The sequence below is a fragment of the Topomyia yanbarensis genome, chromosome 3 (assembly GCF_030247195.1).
Source record: "Topomyia yanbarensis strain Yona2022 chromosome 3, ASM3024719v1, whole genome shotgun sequence".
Classification (NCBI taxonomy): Eukaryota; Metazoa; Arthropoda; class Insecta; order Diptera; family Culicidae; genus Topomyia; species Topomyia yanbarensis.
Genome location: NC_080672.1, coordinates 200,759,020 through 200,773,116, shown reverse-complemented (window position 1 = coordinate 200,773,116; position 14,097 = coordinate 200,759,020). Strand labels below are relative to the sequence as shown.

Sequence of the window (14,097 nt, the reverse complement as noted above, 5' to 3'; positions counted from 1 at the left end):
GAGTTTACATCAAATCTCAATGTTTCATGCATTTTAAAGTCATTTGGCATCAAAAATACAAATTTGATTTAGAAAATTTTTCATTTCAGTTTATATGGGAATTTGCTGTGTGATTGCACTCTTCAACTCGTAACTCCGGAACCGGAAGTCCAATCAATAAAAAAAATTCAATAGCAGCCGATTAAAAGGTTGTACCTTTCATTTGAGACTAACTTTGTGCAAATCGGTCCAGCCATCTCTGAGAAACAGAGGTCATATTTTTTCCACATACACACATTCATACACACACAGACATTTTCCGATCTCGACGAACTGAGTCGATTGGCATATGACACTCGGCCCTCCGGGTCGGGATCAGATTGACGAATTTTAGAGTGAATGAGAAAGGCAAAAATTAAATCAATTTTAACTTCGCTTCCTGTTAAATAAAGACCCTTATTACAGTACATCTCTACAAAAGCAAGCTCTATTTGAAAAGAAATCTGAGGATTATGATTGATTACAGAACTCTAGAATTTTCTTTTGGAATGTTTTCAGGCAGGAATTTGATATTGATGCTATTAGACAACTGTGAAATCAAGACTAATAGATCAGTTACATATCAAGAGGAATTTATCAAAAGTCCTCATGATTGAATTATCAGTCAGTCAGCATCAATAAATTTTCAACTTCAATCCAATATTTTTTTGGGTGGGTGGGGGAGGTGGTTTCTATGGTGTTAAACCCCAAAACCTTCTCTTGGCTACGCCGTTGCTTGGAGTTATTTATTTCGCTTTTCATTTTCCGATATGTTTCAGATCGATCCGATGGTTATAAGTAAGAAAAATTGCAGTCAGAAGGTTCGCACAAATGAACATTTTTGCACTGATAAGTTATCAAGTTCCTTTCAGACAACTTGGAAGTGTTCGGTGATTATTTCTAGCGGTTGTAGATAGAAAAATGAAATACAAAATTCGTTTTATCGAAATAATGTTTGGCTTATTGCAATGGATTATTACTATATTTAACAATAAATATGCGACAAAGAGTAATCAACCAACAACAAGCCATAACTTTTAAAGTATTCAAAATAGATATTTGAAGTCTTCAGTAAAGTTATTCGCAAAAGTAAGAGCTACAAATTTGCATAAGGCATCATTTCGATATAATAACTTCCAAGAAAATTTGTGAAAATATCTCACTCATAATCAGCAAAAACACAATACCAAAAGAAAGGGCATATTGCCTCCATTAAATTCTGCGAAGATACTAATGACCTAAAATAAGCCGTTTTGGCATTAATAATAGATTGCATGTTTTTGGTCATATTTCTGGCAATGGGAAATGATAAAAATCTTTCGTTCGCATTTAATGTTAAATATCTCTTTTGATAACAGTCCGATTTCAGCAATCTATAGCTTGTTCGAAAGGTATTTGTATAAGCTACCTAAAAATATATAAAGTGTTAATCTATGTTTTCAATTTCGGCAGATAATTTAAAAAACTGCAGAAAACGCCATTTTTACACATTCAAACATTCATATCTTGGAAACTAAACATCAGAATGAAAAACAAATTAATAGCGTTCTTACTGTTTGATAGATCTTTCATTTAAAATCGGTTTGGATAAGATCGGTTCAGCCATTGCTGAGAAACACGAATGAGAGTTTGTCCGTTACATACACATACAGACACACACACACTAACAGACATTGACAAATCGTCGAACTGAGTCGATTGGTATATAAGACTCGGCCCTACGCGCCTCGGAAAAAATCTTGAAAGTTTGAGCGAAGTCTATACATTTCTTTTATAAGAAATGTAAAACGATATACAATATGACGATTTCCCACTCCCAATCTTATATCCATTAGAAACAATAGCCATCAAAACAATTAATACTTTCCCGCAGATGTTAATAAAATATATATATATATATATATATATATATATATATATATATATATATATATATATATATATATATATATATATATATATATATATATATATATATATATATATATATATATATATATATATATATATATATATATATATATATATATATATACCACTATTACCCATCAGAAACAGTGATATTAAAGACCCGCTAACAAAACTTAGTAAAATAATAGAAAGAAGTAACCTACAAACAATTTTAGGAGGAGATTTTGAAGCACATCACCGCATATGGAACCCATTACAAAATACTTGCGCAAGAGAATTACTAGAAAATATTATACAAAATACTGATTTTATCATCTTGAATGATGGATCCTCAACCCTAATTAAACGGTTCTGGTACTACCCCATCTTCAACAGACCTAACCTTAGCAACTTCTAATATAGTACATAAAATAGACTGTACAAGATGAAATAACAAGTAATCATAAAATAATCACGATTGAAATTCAAAATACAACAAAAGAAACTTTTACAAAAATGGAATATATAAGAAAAAAGAAAGCAATAAAAAAAAAATGATATAGAACCCACATCAATACAACACCCACACGAATTAATACCAATAATAAAAGAGCAAATAGACAACTCAAAATATACATTTACAAATCACAAACACACACCGAAATACTGGTGGAACAACGAAATTGATCAACAACTAAAACTAAAAAAAACAAGCATCTCATAGAATACTTCAGAAATCAAACATACGAAAATTTAATCAAATTCAAAAAATCAAAAGCTAAATTAAAACAGATGATACGCAAAGCCTCTAGAAAAGATTGGAATAACTTAATAGATACCATCAATCCAGATACTACAACAAAACAAATATGGAATACAATCAAAAGAATAAGTGGCGGATTTCCCTCTAAAAACAACATACATATATTAAATGTCAAAAATTTCGCCAATCAATTCGTTGAAAACAATTTCCCACAAATTCAGACTGTAAGAAACTACAACACTTATAGACACAAATGAACAGCTACACATAGATTTTTCCGAAATATACAAAATAATACACTCCAAAAAAGACATATCCTCCCCTGAAATAGATGGAATTTCTTTTTACCTTCTTAAAAATTGCATACCACCAATAATAATTAAAATAGTTGAGATTCTTAATGAAGTAGTACACTCTGGTAAAATTCCAAACGAGTGGAGAGATATACGAATAGTTCCAATCTTAAAACCAACTAAGGATCCCAATAATGTCGGCTCATATTAATTTCATTGTAAAACAACACCTAACAGAATACATTGAAACGAATAGATTAATACGAACATATTCATTTGGATTCAAGAAAAAAAACCTCAGCAATAAACTGCGTTAATACATTACTATCACATGTGCAAGAAGCAAAACGGGAAAATGAATTAGTAGTAGCGACATTTCTGGACCTAACCAAAGCATTCGACAGTGTTAATTTAAACAAATTGATGAAAACTTTAGATGAAGCAAACATACCTGCTGTAATAATGAACTGGATATATCAATATTTAAAAAACGAAATGTGGTTTTAAAGATGAACGACGCGACCGAAATAAAACGTACGACGAACAACGGAATACCACAAGGATGTCCACTATCACCAATATTATTTAACCGATGGTAGGAAGGACGACCACTTTGTTTTTTGGTCACGGTTTTCATACGACAATATCTATATTTCGTCTAATACCAACGTTTCGAAGGTCTACGCCTTCATCTTCAGGGCAAAACTACAATATTTGACAATCATTACAAAAACATCCAATATTCACATTTTACACAAATTACTTACAACGGTAACAGTATTATCTTAGTCAAGTTATTTTGGACATTTAAACAGGAAACACAGAACGCAAATCTACACTGCAAGATCAGAAATTTGATTTGATTTGAATTGCAATTTTAAACGGTAATTTTCTACGATTTGCTGAAAACTTACACAGAAGAACCCCGCGCACATCCCAAGCAGACTGAGTAATGAAATGTTTCAAAAGGCCAAAAGTGTGTGTTGTATACATCATCTCAATACGGAACAGATGGAAGAAGAAACGAATAAGGTTTGACAGATGCGAAACCACCAACAGTGAGAGAGTGAGTGATGGCTATGTTTGATGTGAGAGCGAGTGCAGTACACCAGAATATGCTGCATTCAAGTTATTTGTGTCGGTTCTGAAATTAATTGTTGAGCCATCGCAAAAAATGTGGCACATTTCCAGAATCTGAAGTGCTTGGATTCTGTTATCATGCTCGAGTATTTTGGTTTTTGATAGATCGAAACTATGATCATTTTCTATCAAGTGAACCATTAGCGCTATCTTTTTAAACTCATCAACGGAACTCGCCTCTGGCTCGCTGCTTGCCGATTTGAAATCGTTATACCGTTTTATGAGCGATCGATGTCCAGACAACCTTTGTTTAAGTTGTTGTGTTGTTAAGTCTATATATGAACTATCGCACATAGCACAGGGGATACCCCCAAAGAAACGTTGATACTTTTAGGGTGTGGTCCGAAGTTTGCTTTGCCCTTCGAGGATAATCAAGAAATTCTCTATTTCAAGATTATAGCAGACCTAGAATCTATCCTTAAACTTGAGACAGACGATACTGTACAAGCGGCAAGTCGCACTAACTCCGCTAGCAAGTCGCAGTAACTCCGCTAGCGAATGACGGATCTCAATAGTGGCATGTCTGTAATAATACACGTACATGGAACTATTGAGAACCAGAGCTACAGGTCCAAAGCCCTAGTAAAGGAGGATGGTTGTGATGATTTGGGCCGAGGTCACCACGTAAACCAAGGTAGGTCATAACCCCAATTCCAAGGCGTGAAGCGACCCGTGCCGAGGGATGAGTGATCGAGGGAGTGAAAAAGATGCTCGATCGTTAACGGAGCCTGTGGGGTACCTGGGCAACCCCCACAGTAAGCGTCCCTTACCACGTTAATGCGGAGCTCTGGCGTGGCGGACATTTATTCTCGCGCTACTCGTGGGTACAAACATGGAGAACAAAAACAAAAACAATAAACAGTCGGAGGTGCCAAACCCCTTTGCTAGAGGTGGTTTGGCGAGGTCTCCCCCCGTGGAGAGAGTAGTGGAGCGATGAGTGCTGCATCTGAAAGCACCAGTGACCCCCCCAGCAGCGGTAGGAAATAGCCCTACCAACGCACCGGACGGGCCACTATCTGCGATGCGCAAAGTGGTGGAGCAGCTCAATTCAATAATCGAGTACACTAGCGCAAAGCAAAACATAAGCAAGGAGTTAAAACAGAGTCTCCTGGAACTCCGAAAAACTGTTCGTGTCGCAAGACAGAAACAGCAGGCTTATGCCAAGAGGGTGGAATGTCGGGAGAAGTCCGACAGAGAAACCCAGACAGTGGCCTCCAAGAGGGAGGGAAAAGAGAAGGTCGATACGGGCACTCAGACAGTGGCCTTCACCTTCTACGGAGCAGCCACGTCGCTCGAAGCGGCGGCCGAGTTCCCCTCGAAGGGAAAAGGCAAGGGCAATCGCAAGACGGCGTCGAATGCGAAGCGCCCTAGGAAGTCGCCAGGCGAGGGTGCAAAAACCGACACCACACGGCGTGCAACCGTTAAGGCCAAACGCCGTCTGGCCGAGGTAAGCGAGGGCGAGAGTGACCTCGCTCAGCAGAGCGTTGGTACCAGCAACCCGGCGCGACCGGGGCAGGGGGGCCCCTGGACGCTGGTCACCAAGAAGAAGCCGGCACCGACACCGGAGGTACCACGGCCCGCGAAGAAGGCCAAGGACAGAGGCGAGGCCTTGTGGTTGAAAACCGACAAGGACAAATACGCCGATGTCCTAAAGTCGATGAAGGCGGCCGAAAGCCTTTCGGCCCTTGGGCAAGATGTGCGTAGCGTGAGACGCACCAACACGGGAGAAATGCTTCTGGTGCTGAAGCGAGGCGCACAATCTAGTGCGGTATACAAGGCCTTGGCCCAAGAGGTCCTTGGTGAAGGCGCCCAAATCAGGTCGCTAGGGGCGGAAATGACTCTCCAGTGCAAGCATCTGGACGAGTTCACGACCGCAGAAGATGTCGTCGCAGCCGTTAAAGAACAATGCGACGTCACAATCGAGCGGGCCTCTGTGCGATTTAGAGATGGACCCTCTGGCACCCAGGTAGCCTACCTCAGGCTACTGAAGGCGAATGCCAAAAAGGTAACCGAGAAAGGGAAGCTGAAGATCGGCTGGTCGGTATGCCCTATTAGCATACCCCAGCCGACTTCAGTGGATAGGTGCTATCGGTGCCTTGAGTCCGGCCACAAAGCCTACGAGTGCAAAAACACAGACAGGAGCAAACTATGTCGTCGCTGCGGCGAGGAGGGGCATAAGGAGCGGGGCTGCACTAAGGCGTACAAGTGCCTTATCTGCACCACTAAGAAGCAAGCCCATCAACATGCTATGGGCGGACCTTCGTGTCCCTTCGGTGAGGCAAATAAGAAGAAGCAGTGAACGTCACACAGCTAAATCTTAACCATTGTGCAGCAGCCCAACAGCTGCTGTGGCAGTCGGTCTCGGAGTCGAGGACAGATGTCGCCCTCTTATCAGACCCGTACCGCATCCCTGCCGGCAACGGCAATTGGGTTACGGACGGGTCTGGAATGGTGGCAATCTGTACAACGGGACGGTTCCCGGTTCAAGAGGTAATACACTCCTCCGCCGAGGGTGTGGCGATTGCCAAGATCAATGGTGTGTTCTATTGCAGCTGCTACGCCCCACCAAGGTGGCCAATAGAACAGTTCAACCAGATGATCGACAGGCTCTCGTCGGACCTAGTGGGCCGGAAACCGGTAGTCATAGCGGGAGACTTCAACGCTTGGGCAGTGGAGTGGGGCAGCCCGAGTCTGGCTCCAGGCATGGAATGGAGGGTAAACGAAGGCTACACCCATAGCGATCATTTAGCAATCCACTTTAGGATCAACTATGGTGTGCAGCATCCGAGGGCCGGAGATCCCTGTCAGGTACGCGGGTGGAAGTCCAATCACTTCGACAGCGAAGCTTTCACCGCGGCCCTGGGACTGGAGGCCAACACCGACAGTCTAAGCGGGGATGCGCTGGTAGCTGTTCTACCACGCGCGTGCGACGCCACTATGCCGAGAAAAACACTGCCAAGAAACGGCAGATGCCCGGTATACTGGTGGAGTGCCGAGATTGCAGCTCTACGGTCAGCCTGCCTCAGAGCTAGACGTAGGATGCAAAGAGCTCGCACCGAGGATGCAAGAGAGAACCGCCGTGAAGTATTTCGAGCTGCGAAATTGGCCCTTAACAAGGCCATTAAAAGCAGCAAGAGAGAGTGTTTCGACAAACTGTGCGAGACTGCCAACGCGAATCCGTGGGGTGACGCCTACAGGATTGTGATGGCCAAGACCAAAGGGGGCTCCTCACCCCCAGAACGGTCTCCGGACCGGTTGGCAACGATTATCGAAGTACTCTTCCCGTCTCGAGCCACAAGTTCCTGGCCACCTGCACTACGAGACAGTGCGGGCACGGCCGAAATGGTGGCTCCAGTGAAGTGACGAATGAAGAACTACTCGCAGTGGTTAAATCCCTAGCAATGAACAAAGCTCCAGGGCCGGATGGAGTTCCAAACAACGCACTCAAGGCAGCGATCATAGCGAACCCGAACATGTTCAGGCTAGCTATGCAGAGATGCCTCGACGAGTGCCGTTTCCCCGATAGATGGAAAAGGCAGAAATTGGTGCTGTTGCCGAAGCCCGGGAAGCCACCAGGTGACCCATCGGCGTACAGACCAATCTGTCTGATCAACACGACTGGCTAACTTCTTGAGAGGATCATCCTCAACAGGCTAACCCCGTACGCGGAAGGTACGGACGGTCTGTCAAGCAACCAGTTTGGCTTTCGGAAGGGTAAGTCCACAGTGGACGCTCTCAACTCAGTGATAAATACTGCCGAGATAGCGATCCAACGGAAAAGGCGAGGCATTCGATACTGTGCGTTAGTGACACTTGACGTGAAGAACGCATTCAACAGCGCAAGCTGGGATGCCATCGCGCTCTCGTTAAACCGGCTTAGCCTACCGGTGGGTCTGTCCCGGATCCTGGAAAGTTACTTCCAAAACCGCGTACTGCTTTACGAGACCGATGCCGGTCAGAAAAGGGTTCCGATTACCGCCGGAGTCCCGCAGGGCTCGATCCTAGGCCCGGTGCTATGGAACCTCATGTATGACGGGGTTCTGAGACTGAAGTTCCCTCCTGGGGTCAAGATCGTAACCGACGTAATCTTGGAGGTCTACGGGGAGTCAATCCCTGAGGTAGAACTAACCGCAGAACACGCGATTAGCACGGTGGAGGAATGGATGAGCGCGAGAGGCCTGGAGCTCGCTCATCATAAGACGGAGGTAGTTATCGTCAACGACCGCAAGTCGGCACAACATGCAGTTATCCATGTAGGAGAAGTCGCGATCACTTCACAGCGAAGTCTGAAGTCTCTCGGAGTCATTATAGACGACAAGCTGACCTTCGGCAGCCATGTCGACTATACATGCAAGAGAGCGTCGACTGCTGTTGCGGCTCTATCGAGAATGTTGTCCAACAGCTCAAAGGTGTGCACCAGTAGACGTAGGTTACTGGCAGGCGTTGCCGTATCTATCCTCAGGTACGGCGGCCCGTCATGGTCAAGAGCACTGAGGGTAACCAGTTACCTACAGAAACTGGAGAGCACCTACCGCGTGATGTGCCTCAGAGTGACATCTGCCTACCGCACGGTATCACACGATGCATCCTGCGTGATAGCGAGCATGATGACAGTCGGGCAGGTCATTCGGGAAGATGAGGAGTGTTTCGAGCTACGTGGAAATAGGGGAGCTTGCGAGCGCACCAAGGTGACCTCGGTCGCCAGATGGCAGCGTGAGTGGGACAACTCCTCGAAAGGTAGGTGGATCCACCGGCTGATATCTAGCAGGGGGGAAGACCCCATGGGGAAGTTCACTTCCACCTGACACAATTCCTGTCAGGCCATGGCTGTTTCCGACAGTACCTCCACAGGTTCGGGCACGCGGAGGTCCCAGTCTGCCCGGACTGCCCAGGTGTAGACGAAACTGCCGAACACATACTGTTCATATGTCATCGGTTCGACGTCGAAAGAAGAGCAATGCTTGACGTCTGTGGCTGGGACACAACCCCTGATACCCTTATTCAGCGGATGTGTCAATCGGTGGAGAAGTGGAACGCAGTCTCGGCTGCTACCATGCAGATTGCCAGTAGGCTACTGATAATCTGGCGAACCGAGCAACAGACGACGGGCACGGCTAACTAGTGATTGGTTAGCTGGAGCGTAAAAGGCCAAGCGCAAAAAAGGGAGTGAATGGTCTGTTCATGCCGAGGCAGGTTTGGCGCAGCGACTGGCAACTGCGTAAGAGGTAAACCCAGCCACCCTAAAGCAAGACAGAAGAGTGAGTGTATATGCGTATAAGTGGACTGCCTCATGCCAAGACGGGAGGGTCGTAGCGTAGTATGTTGGGACTTAGCTATCGATGCCTCATGGCGTGGCAGAGGAGTGAAAGGGTGAGCATCCAAGTCAGTCTCACACGGTATGTTAAGGGTGAGCACAAAAGTCAGCCTCACATGGTATGGTAGAGGCTAGCACAAAAGTAAGCCTAGCAAGGAATGAAAAAGGTGAGCACACAAGTCAGCCTCGCATGGTATGTCAGAAGTGGGGCCTAAGAAAAATGTCCCACATGGGATGCCAGGGGGAGTGACAGAGGTACAATAGAGTGGCACGATCGAGAGTGAATCAGGTGATAGGGTGAGCACCCAAGTCAGCCTCACATGGTATGGGCGAGCACAAAAGTAAGCCTAGCAAGAAATGAGTAAGGTGAGCACACAAGTCAGCCTCGCAAGGAACGAAAAAGGTGAGCACAAAAGTCAGCCTCATGTGGGAGTGTTTGAGAGTGAATCAAAGTGCGATTGAGAGAGCACCCAAGTAAGCCTCATACAGGACGTATGAACGCGTGAGTGAGAGTGAATGAGTACATTTAGTACAGCCATCCCCCCAAAAGTAATACCGAGAGGTAGTTCCTGGGAGGAATGATGGCGGAGCCCAATGGAGTTTAGTCGGTATTAATGGCAGCGTCACCATTCGAGCCCGACACGCCCCCAGTGCATCCCGTGTGGTAGGTTGGACCCTACCAATAGCACGTGTACTGGGCTAGGACGTAAAGGTCTTCTCCATTGTAAAAAAAAAAGAAAAAAGCGGCAAGTCGCAACCAGTTCACTAATATAATTCAAAACTATGTGAACAAAAGAAAAAACGGTTGCTTCAAAGCTTCTGCCGATCCCGTGAATCGTTTTTTGACCGAAGCATATCACTCAAGTAAAAAGTTCATCCGTGACAATCCTGAATTATGTATTGTAGTCGCCGATAAGGGAAACAAAACTGTAATTATGAAAAAAAAAAAAAAGAATACGAATCGAACATGAAAGCCCTTATTGGCGATAACACTACATATGAACGCATTGACACGGATTGGACGAATAAAATACAGACAAAGAACAATCAATTGGTGAATGCACTATATGATCCAAAAATGATCGATCAAAAAACCAGGTCTCGATTGATAACACATCACGCGACTTGCCCAAAAATTTACGGTCTTCCAAAAATCCATAAACCAGATGTTCCACTGAGAGTAATTTTGTCCTGCATTAATTGCCCAACATATGACCTCTCAAAACTTCTAGCAGGAATTCTCCAACAATCGATTGATCAAAAGAAATATAATGTGCAAAACTCTTACGAGTTTTGTTCATTCATTAACAACACAACGCTGCCTCCTAATTATGTGTTGGTCTCTTTCGACGTCGTGAGTTTGTTTACTTGTATTCCCAGAGACTTGGTAATCCAAGCGGTGCGCAATAATTGGGGTGTGATCGAGAAGAACTCAACTATAAAAGATGAAGATACCTTCATAAATCTCATTGATTTTAATCTCTCTTCCAGTTATTTCACATTTCGCGGAGCATTTTACAGGCAGAAATCGGGAACGGCGATGGGTAATCCATTGTCCCCTGCCCTGGCAAATCTAGTAATGGAAACGCTACTAGATAATGTGTTAGAGACAATCGATATCCCCATCCCCTTTCTAAAGAAGTATGTCGACGATTTAGTTACCGCTCTCCCAGCTGATGAAATTAAAAACGTGTACAATGCGCTGAATGCCTACAATCCACACATTCAGTTTACATGTGAGATTGAGAGCAACAACTGCCTGCCTTATTTGGACATGGTACTAATAAGAACAGACGAGCAGAAAATTCTGACCGACTGGTACAAAAAACCGGTGGCCTCGGGACGAATTTTAAACTTTCTCTCTCTCCATCCGCTCACGCAATAACTAAATACCGCTATGGGATTCATCACGAGAGTGTTTCGACTGTCAACATTCAAAACGAAAAACGAAAAGAAGCGAACTGTCCGAGAATATTTACTGAATAACAATTATCCTAGTACTTTGATAAACCGATTGATAAACCGTGTCGTCAACCAGACATCGAGTGACGAAAATGCGAGAAAAAGACATACCGATCCCTGCACCATGTAGATGCTCTCACACCCGCTCTTGCCAGAATCATTCGAAGGAATCACAAGAATGTAAGTTTGAGTTTCAAATGTACGAAAACTAATGTATCCCTGTTTTCCAATTTGTAAGATCCGACTCCACCGCTTCAAAAACGTAATGTGATTTATCACATCCCCTGTGCTATGTGCGATAGTTCATATATAGGCTTAACAACACAACAACTTAAACAACGGTTGTCTGGACATCGATCGCTCATAAAACGGTATAACGATTTCATGTTTTCATACAGTGGTAGGTTAAAAACCTCAGTCTGCTTGGGATGTGCGCGGGGTTCTTCTGTGTAAGTTTTCAGCAAATCGTAGAAAATTACCGTTTAAAATTGCAATTCAAATCAAATCAAATTTCTGATCTTGCAGTGTAAATTTGCGTTCTGTGTTTCCTGTTTAAATGTCCAAAATAACTTGACTAAGATAATACTGTTACCGTTGTAAGTAATTTGTGTAAAATGTGAATAATGATTATCAAATATTGTAGTTTTGCCCTGAAGATGAAGGCGTAGACCTTCGAAACGTTGGTATTAGACGAAATATAGATATTGTCGTATGAGAACCGTGACCAAAAAGCCATCTCTTCGTATTATATTATTTAACATTTATACAATAAGAATACACAATCTAACAGGAAAAGACAAAATACTCTTTCAATTCGCTGATGATTTCACTGTATTGGTGAAGGCAAAAAATCTTAACATAGCAGCGGACAAAATGAATGAATTGTTAGTAGATATAACACTCTTGCTCAACAACATAGGCATGATAATAAATCCTGATAAATGTGCAACAATAATATTAACCCACAAATTTCACCATACGTCAAACATAGTAATTAATAACGAACCCATAGAATCTAAAGCATTTCATAAAATTCTAGGAATATATATCGACCACAAAATAAATTTTAACAAACATATAGAATCTACAGGAAAATCAACTTACTCAAAATGATAGCCAGACGAAAAAATTGTGCTCACCCGTCCAGAATGTTGCGAATCGCTAAAGCAATTGTTCAGCCACACATAGACTATGGATTAACAATTGTAGCGTCTGCGTCAAAAACAGCTTTTGCGAAACTAGAAACAATACAACACCTAGCTATTAGAATATCTATGAGATACCTTAAATCCACTCCAAACCATGTTATTCTATCAGAATCAGCAGAATTGCCCCTAAGGGAAAGAGCCGAATATTTAACTTACAAGGAAATATTTAAAACAATATATTACCAAAACAGTCCAATAATACCAATTTTAAACAAATTAATTCAAACAGATAACATACCCAAAAACTCTTCATATCTTGAAAAAGCAGCTAATCTTAACAACTTTCATATATTACAAATAGCTCAGGCAAAAAAAATTTGAACATTCTAATACACTTCACATTCACTCTGAAATAGAACAACTATCTAAAACAAATTGCTCAAAGGTAACCCAAAGATACATATTTTAAACAAGATAAGAACAGAATACCCGAATCATTATAAGATACATACAGATGGCTCCAAAATAAATGACAGAACGGGCTATGGGATGTACGACCAATTAGAACAATTTTCATACAGTGGTAGGTTAAAAACCCAATTTACAATAATGAATGCGGTGATCGTGGAAATTCTCAAAGAAATTGTCTATATAATATAAAAAAACATTGAAAAAGCCGTAATTTTCACCGACAGTCAAAGCGCAACTAAATTAATTGCTAACACCATAACTAATGAAAATTATCTAATTAGTAGTATACACAAAAAGTGAATGATTCACAAATAAAATCTCTAACCATCCAATGGATCCCAAGACATATCAACATCAATGGCAATGACAGAGTGGATCATGCAGCAAAATTAGGAACGATAAGAACTCAAATCGACGACTTTTCTCTGACCAAAGATGACTCAATAATCAGCAATTAATAAATTAAGAATGAAACACTCTGCTTATGGAGCGAACGATACAGAATTATCTCTGAAGAAAAACGAACATTTCATTACAAAATTTTACCAACACTTCAATTGAAACCATGATTTCATAACATACAACTGCCACTCGACCAAACCGTATCGATATCCAGACTACGATCAGGTCATTAGGCGACTAAAGAGAGACTTTGTAGATGGGGATTGATAAACAGCGATAGATGCGACCAATGCAATGTAATAGAGGATATATTTCATACTTTACATGACTGTACTAAAAATACTCCACTCATAGCCGTAAGCACAAAGCCGTACTAACTGTTTTTAAACCGGACTAACTTTTAAACCGGCCTAAAATATTTGGTAAGCTTTAATCAAACGATGCTGTCATTTATATGGCTGCGTTCTGATCTGCGTTACACGTCAATGTTAAAAAACAACAAATTCAAGTTAAAGAAAATGAGTAAATTCATTCCGACATTTTCTTGCAGTAAAATAGCTTTTCTTCGTCAAATATCTCGTTCCATAGGGTTTGAGAACAATTTTGTCAACTTGTTGCCGATATGTTTCTGAACATAGAACTTTAACGTGTTGGATAGTTGAAAGTTGGCCGATGATGTACAGTACTTTGTAGTGA

At 42.2% G+C, this 14,097-nt stretch overlaps 1 protein-coding gene across 3 annotated transcripts in view; it reads right to left on the bottom strand.

The window, feature by feature from the left end:
• LOC131689751 (dystrophin, isoforms A/C/F/G/H) overlaps window positions 1-14,097 on the bottom strand; it is a 1,859,985-nt gene that overhangs the window by 1,081,627 nt on the left and 764,261 nt on the right. The window lies entirely within an intron of this gene.